The sequence below is a fragment of the Gavialis gangeticus genome, unplaced genomic scaffold (genome assembly GCF_001723915.1).
Source record: "Gavialis gangeticus isolate Ggan-Ray unplaced genomic scaffold, GavGan_comp1, whole genome shotgun sequence".
Classification (NCBI taxonomy): Eukaryota; Metazoa; Chordata; order Crocodylia; family Gavialidae; genus Gavialis; species Gavialis gangeticus.
Window position 1 is genome coordinate 13,054,278 of NW_017729024.1, and position 6,880 is coordinate 13,061,157.

Below are 6,880 nucleotides of genomic sequence, written 5' to 3' on the forward strand. Positions count from 1 at the left end.
AAAGGAGCACAGAGTCAGCAACATGAGCTATCCTTGCCATTCACCCTGCTTGTGTTGCAGCTCAGGAACACACAGACAATCCCTGCCTGGGCTTTTGATGTTGCTGACTGGCCAGTGGACTCGTGGGCCTGTGCATGGAGGCAGGCGGCTATGGGAAATAGCAATCGGGGCATGTGCATTTTCTCAGTGCTAAACACACTGTGGCTGTAAACATTCCATCCACAGTTAAATTGCAGGCTTCTTTGAAGGCTGATGTCTGTTTTTCAAATATATCTGTATTTAAAAACAATAGACAGACTTTCCAGTTGGCCAGCAAAGAGTTGGGCGGAGGGAGTTACTGTGGCTTGGGACTGAGGGGTGGGGCAGGGCATAGGCATATCACTGGCCCCCCCATAATTATATTCACCCCCCACTACAGGTATCCTCTTTTTTGAAACTGGAAATACAGTACCCCTATAGGAATGCATCCTTGCAGCATGTAGAGCAGTGCCCAGCACGTAAGTCTGTGGAGAGGAAGAGGAAGGGGTGAGGGGGCAGATCGCGGCCCCCACAATGAGGAAGGGAGTGTGGCAGGAATGGGCAGGGTCTAGGCTGAATGGGACCCCATGGTCAGGGTGGGTCATGGGATAGAGCCGTGGGAGGCACGTCTGGGGGCAGGGGGCAACTCCCCACTGCTGCGCACACCCCCAGGGAAGGCTTGTGGGGGGGCATGTGCCCCCTGGATTTGTGTGTGGGGCAGAGGCAGACTGCCTGGTGTGAGCTAGGGCTTTGTGCCCTGCTGCCTTTCCCCTGGGAGCCACATGACACCATGTTGTGCTTCCTGCCACTGGGCAAGCAGGGGACACAGCGTGGCCAGAGTGCAGCTCCCAGAGCAAAGGCAGCAGAGTGCAGAGCCCCAACCCACCTCTGCCCCATGCACAAATCTGGGGGGCACATATCTCCCATGCCCCCCCAGGGGTGTGCGTAGTGGCAGGGAGCTGCCCTCCCCTTCCCCCTGTGCCCCGGACAAGCCTCCTGCAGCTCTGTCTCAGAACCCGCCCCAGCCCAGGGGTCCCATTTACTGCAGCCCCCAGCCCACTCCCCCCCTGACTATAGGTGCCTCGATCTGCCCCCCCACCCCTTCGCCTTCACAGACTTAGCTGACAGGCACCGTGCTACATGCTGCCAGGCTGTATTTCTGGCTGTGGCTGTGCACCTGTATGCGACATCCCAACATGGTATTGATATATCAGTGCACCTCTAAACTGTGTGTATGTGTCCTGCCACCTTCCTGCTGCAGCAGCCCGGAGCCTGCGCTGCTCTGTGGCTCCTCTGCACTGCTACTGCTGCCCTGCTGGTCTGCTTGGAGGTGGTAGTGATGGTGGCAGAGAGGAGCCTGGATGCTCCAAAACAACACACACGATTAAGATGTTAAAAAAATTAAAGTGTTAATTTGTGCTTCTGTTAATTGTGCACACTGGCGGTGATTAATTGACAGCCCTACTTCTGATAAAATCTTCCACAACATTCTTGCAAACAAGCTAAGGAAGTATGGGTTGGATGAATGGATTATAACGGTGGATAGAAAACTGGCTGGATTGTCGGGCTCAAAGAGTAGTAATCAATGGCTTGATCTCTAGTTGGCAGCTGGTATCAAGTGGGGTGTCCCAGGGGTCAGTCCTGGGTTTTGTTCAATATCTTCATCAATGACCTGGAAGAGGGGGTGGAGTGCTCCCCCAGCAAATCTGCTGAGTGGAGAAGCAGATATGCTGGAGGGTAGGGCTAGGATTCAGAGAGACCTAGACAAATTGGAGGATTGGGCCAAAAGAAATCTCATGAAGTTCAACAAGGACAAGTGCAAAGCCCTGCACTTAGGACAGAACAATCCTATGTACCAGTACAGGCTGGGGGCCGACTAGCTAAGCAGCAGCTCTGCAGAAAAGATCTGGAGGTTACAGTGGCCAATAAGCTGAATATGAGCCAACAGTGTGACCTTGGGCTTTTTTCCTTCTTTCTTTTTCTTTTTGTTTGGGCCAAATCAGTTCTAAATTTTATGGACTGAGCAAAGCTCAATCATTCAAGTCTGTGGCACTACCACTGGCAAGTATCCTACCTCCCAGACTCTTTGGTCTGGGGCTTCAATGTGTCCTTGTTGCAAAGAGGTCTAACAGCAAACTGGGCATAGGAGCATTGCCAGCAAACTGAGGGAAGTGATTATTCCCCTCTGTTCGGCACTGGTGAGGGCACATCTGTAGTACTGTGTTCAGTTTTGGGGCCCCCACTACAGAAAGGATGCAGACAAATTGGAGTCCAGTGGAAGACAATGAAAATAGTTACCAGACTGGGACTAAAGACTTATGAGGAAAGGCTAAGGGAATTGGGTGTATTTAGCCCGGAGAAGAGAAAACTGAGCATGGATTTAATAACAGACTTCAACTATCTGAAGGGTGGTTACAGAGAGGATGGATCTAGACTGTTCTCAGTAGTGGCAAATGACAGAACAAGGAGCAATGGTCTGAAGTTGCAGCAAAGGAAGTTTAGTTCAGATATTAGGAAAAAACTTTCTCACTGGGAGAGTAGTAAAACACTGGAAGGTTCAACACTGGAAGTTGTTGAATCTCCATCCTTGAAGGTTTTTAAGACCTGGCTAGACAAGATTTGGCTGGGATGATCTAGTTGGGGATGGTCCTGCTTTGGGCAGCAGGTTGGACTAGATGACCCCCTGAGGTCCCTTCTAATCCTACTTTTCTATGATTCTATGATTTCTGCATGATATTTTGCACTTCTTACTACCATATAGAATTATGAAGTGCCAAAGCACGCAGAATTATAACCCATTTGGAAAATGGCAGTTCAGCCTTATTTGAACTTCTATTCATATTTGGTTCAAGTATCACATGAAGCCATGGCCAATTAATATCTTGCCTGAGGTTGTGTACATGCTGCACCCTACATAACTAAACTAGCTAGCATGTATACTGGAAACAACCTAGGCTTCTCAGCAGTATAAATTAACCTGTCTGGAATTTCAGGCTATTTCCAAAGCCTGAGCTGGCTCATTTACAGTTGGCTGGTTCTAAGTTAACTAGCTCAGGTGTATGTAGATTGTTCTGGATTATGCAGTGTACATCTATTTTAAATCAATTAATCTATCTGCAAAGTAAATATAACCAATGCACAGTATCTTGTGGTTATTCTTGACATATCTTCGTATAGAAACACATTAGACATTTACTATTTGTTAGCTACAAGTTTAAATAGCAGAAATGCAACTGTCCATTAAGATTCACTAGTCTTTTCCATAACAAGAGGCTGAATAAATGGCAAAAGGAGCACCACCTAGTGGTCTCCCTACATCTGTGCAATTTACAGCCCTATCTCAGGAATTTTGATGCTGTTCCCAGAGTTGTTATTGACAAGTGACAAAATAGTAACATTTAAAAAGATGCTGCAGGGAATCAAAGTCCTTTGAAGAAAGTTTACTTTTTACACCAGTATAGATATGACCATTACACTCCCAATATAATTAGATTGTTACAATTTAAATAAATAATTGCAGTCTGTCTGTTTTATTACTGTAGACCTTTGACTTTGAGAGTACACTCTGATCATTGTCACATTTCTTTTTGTAACCTTGAAAACTGGAATTTACTCCCCCCCTGCCCCAATTAAATAACTTTCACATAGTTGCTGGCCTCCAAGAACTAGGGCTGTAAGAGAAACAGAACACTAAACTCATGATAAAATTTCAAGAGCAGGAGATACCACAAATTTATGGGTGTGGAAATGGCAGGCACCAAAGTAATTTCATAAAGGGGCTGACAAACTATACTTGATCTTAGCCTTCAAGAGGCCGAGAAGCGATGTTCAATAATGTTCAATTCCTGCTGCACTGGGCAGGATTCAAGTGGTGATCTACAAGTGAAAGACCATATAGCTCATTAGCAATACCATGAGGCATCCGATCCACCAATTATGTTAATGGTACATCTATCAAAATTGATTGTTGCTTTATGGAAAGACAAGTATTTGAGATCAAGTTGTTGAGCTTTCTGGAGTTTATACAGACTCTTCTGCATATGTTGGCAAAACCTCCTACCCGTTGCTTTCTATCTGCAAGAACTACTGCCTTACCCTATACTTTAAAGAACAGCTTCACTTAACCAAATACAAATAATAAAAACTAAACAGTAAAATGAATGTAACCACAATATCAACATATGCTTTTAAATCCAGTGTTTTACAATATAAAATCATTCCAGCAATTAGCTGAGAGTTTTTATACTAACTTATAAATCCAGTCAGTTTTTCACACTCAAATTGTTCATTTGAGAACATGTAATCTCTGATCCATAGCACAAGCATCTCTCTCAAATCAAGTTTAAAAATAATTGGGGTGGGAGAAATGAGATATGCTCTTATTTGAAACATAGGGCAGCTCCCACCAGGTCAAGGTTGTTAGCGGGTTTTACAGGTACGTGTGACACAGCAGTGGAATGCTGAGCATTAGGATTCTGGGTTTATATTTCTGACTCCACAAATAGCTAAACGTAACCGTGCATCTTTTCAGATCATCTAGGAAAAATAAATCTAGGATTCCTAGATGTTACATTCTACTGCTTGTGCTAAACAATCAGGAACTAAATTTACAAATGGTCTTTGACACTGCAGTGATTAATTCTTAGCCACACCGGTAAGGATTGGGAGACTTAGGCACCTAGGAACAAGTTTAACAGAAACCAGCAATCTGAGCATTGAACTGTCTTTTCCTATTATCACCAACCTAACACTGGTGAGCCTTATCTCTTGAGAAAAATAAACCAAATGAAAAAGATTTTGGTGCTACACAAGTGTTTAGGTCATTCACCTGAGAGTTAAGAGGCTGTTTTAAAATCCCCACCTCTGAACTTCAACCTAGATTCCCCATGTTTCTGATACATTCCCTAAACAACAGGTTATTGCAGGTTTATTACAGCTGGGTCTGAAGCTGAGTTTCCTACATCCTAGAATATGTTGGTTAATCTTTTGCTTAGCCTCTCTCTCTCTCTCGCCCTGGACCAAGAAATATTTAATTATTATACTAAGTGTAACAGCTTCAGCAGAAGAGAACTTTTTTAAACCTTCAATATCCAGTAACCTGGTGGTTAGATTAGGATATGGGAAAACCCATGTAAAAGTTCTTACCTTAAATGAGACAGAGCAAAGATTTTAAAACAGGTCTACCACCTCTCAGGTGAGTGTCAGGACTATTTAAAAGATGGAGGAAAAAAAGGAAGAAATATATTTTGTAGTTGCTGCAAGGTCCACTTTTAGATGATCATTTGGGGCTATTGTGAATGCCAATGGCACCTAAACCTTTTTATGGATTAATCCCAGGTTGCTTTCTATAGAAGTATAACCATGAATCTTTATATTCTATCTAGCTGTAAGGGATGATGCAGAACCACCCTAGTGTTAGTGCAGATACCAGAACCACTTGGGTTGCTCTGGTCCTTCTGAAAGGCTCTTTGGTCAAGCGGAAGGGTCTTGACTCTGACATCTGAGGCCAGATCTGCCCAAAGTGACCTCCTTCCAAGTTCTCAGTTACCTTACCTGTGAAATAAGACTGAAAACAGACAACAGGTTTAATGTGGCACCCATTAGCCCAGGACATGACTTGCATCAAAATAGATGTGGTACAGTTCTAATACATGAGGCTTAAATGGCACTGATTCTTCTGAGGCAAAGTGTTAATTTAGACATACTTACCTTGGGCAGTACTGTAGGAAGGAGTGGGGGGAAGTGAGGCGACCACCCTGGGTGCTGAAGCAAAGGGGTGCCAACAAGCAAGTTGTGGGTGGATATTTTGTTATAAATATTTCAAAACATTTTGACTGATGTGGCTGATAAGTGCTGCGTGCATGCACGCAGTCATCCTGGCAGCTTGGAGAGCACTGTCCACTGTCCAGCTTGGAAAGCTAGTGAATCTGTTGTGGGAGGGAAGGGGCAGGGGGATGGAAGGGGCATGGGAGGGCAGATTGAGGCTCCCCAGTGAGGAAGGATCAGGGCTGGGACTGGGGCAGGCACTGCCCAGCCAGAGAGGGGTGCAGGTCAGAGCCATGAGTGGCTCATCTGGGGGAGGGGGGCATGAAGAAGAGGGTGCAGCTCCCGCCACTGTGTGCACCCCCGCACAAGATCTATGCGTGGGGTGAGGGCAGGCTGCCACTGTGGGCTTGCCCAGGGTGCCAAACTTCCTTGCTATGACATTTAACCTGGGACAACAGGCTTGTCTATCTGTAAGATCTGGGCTTTGCTGCCAAACAAGACACTCAAATTTGATTCAAACCAGTTGTCTGTTAGCCTCAGACAAGTTCTAACTCAGCTCCTAGCTGCAGACTGCTGTTACTAGTTTTGTGTTTCACAGTCCTCTTTATGAACCAGGGTTTGTAGGTTTGGAGGTAACTTAAGCTAAAAACAGACAATTGGTGTGATGAGAGCCTCATTAGGCTGGGATATTACTTGCACCAAAACAGGTGGGGTCCAGGCATTTACACACAAGGCTTGAAAGGCAATAAACTCAAATTAGCCATGACTGCTGCAAGGCAAAGCATTCATTTGGATGCGGATAATCCACTTCATGCAGGACATTGAGCTGGGCTGTGTGTAAAGTCTGGACCTGATGCAGCCCGAAACAAACAGGTTCATACAAACAAGCTCAAAGGCATAAGCATACCATCTTCTAGTTCCACTGTGCAACACAAACAACAACAAGCAAAATTCAGCAACCTGCATACTGTCGGTCACCTGAAGGAAACACCTTACGCCAACCTTTGTTTGCGCTTAGTTTGTGTAAACTTTTTTATACATGAACTTGCCTACCCATTGTAGCGAAAATAGATACTTTTCTCTGTTTCTTTGTTCC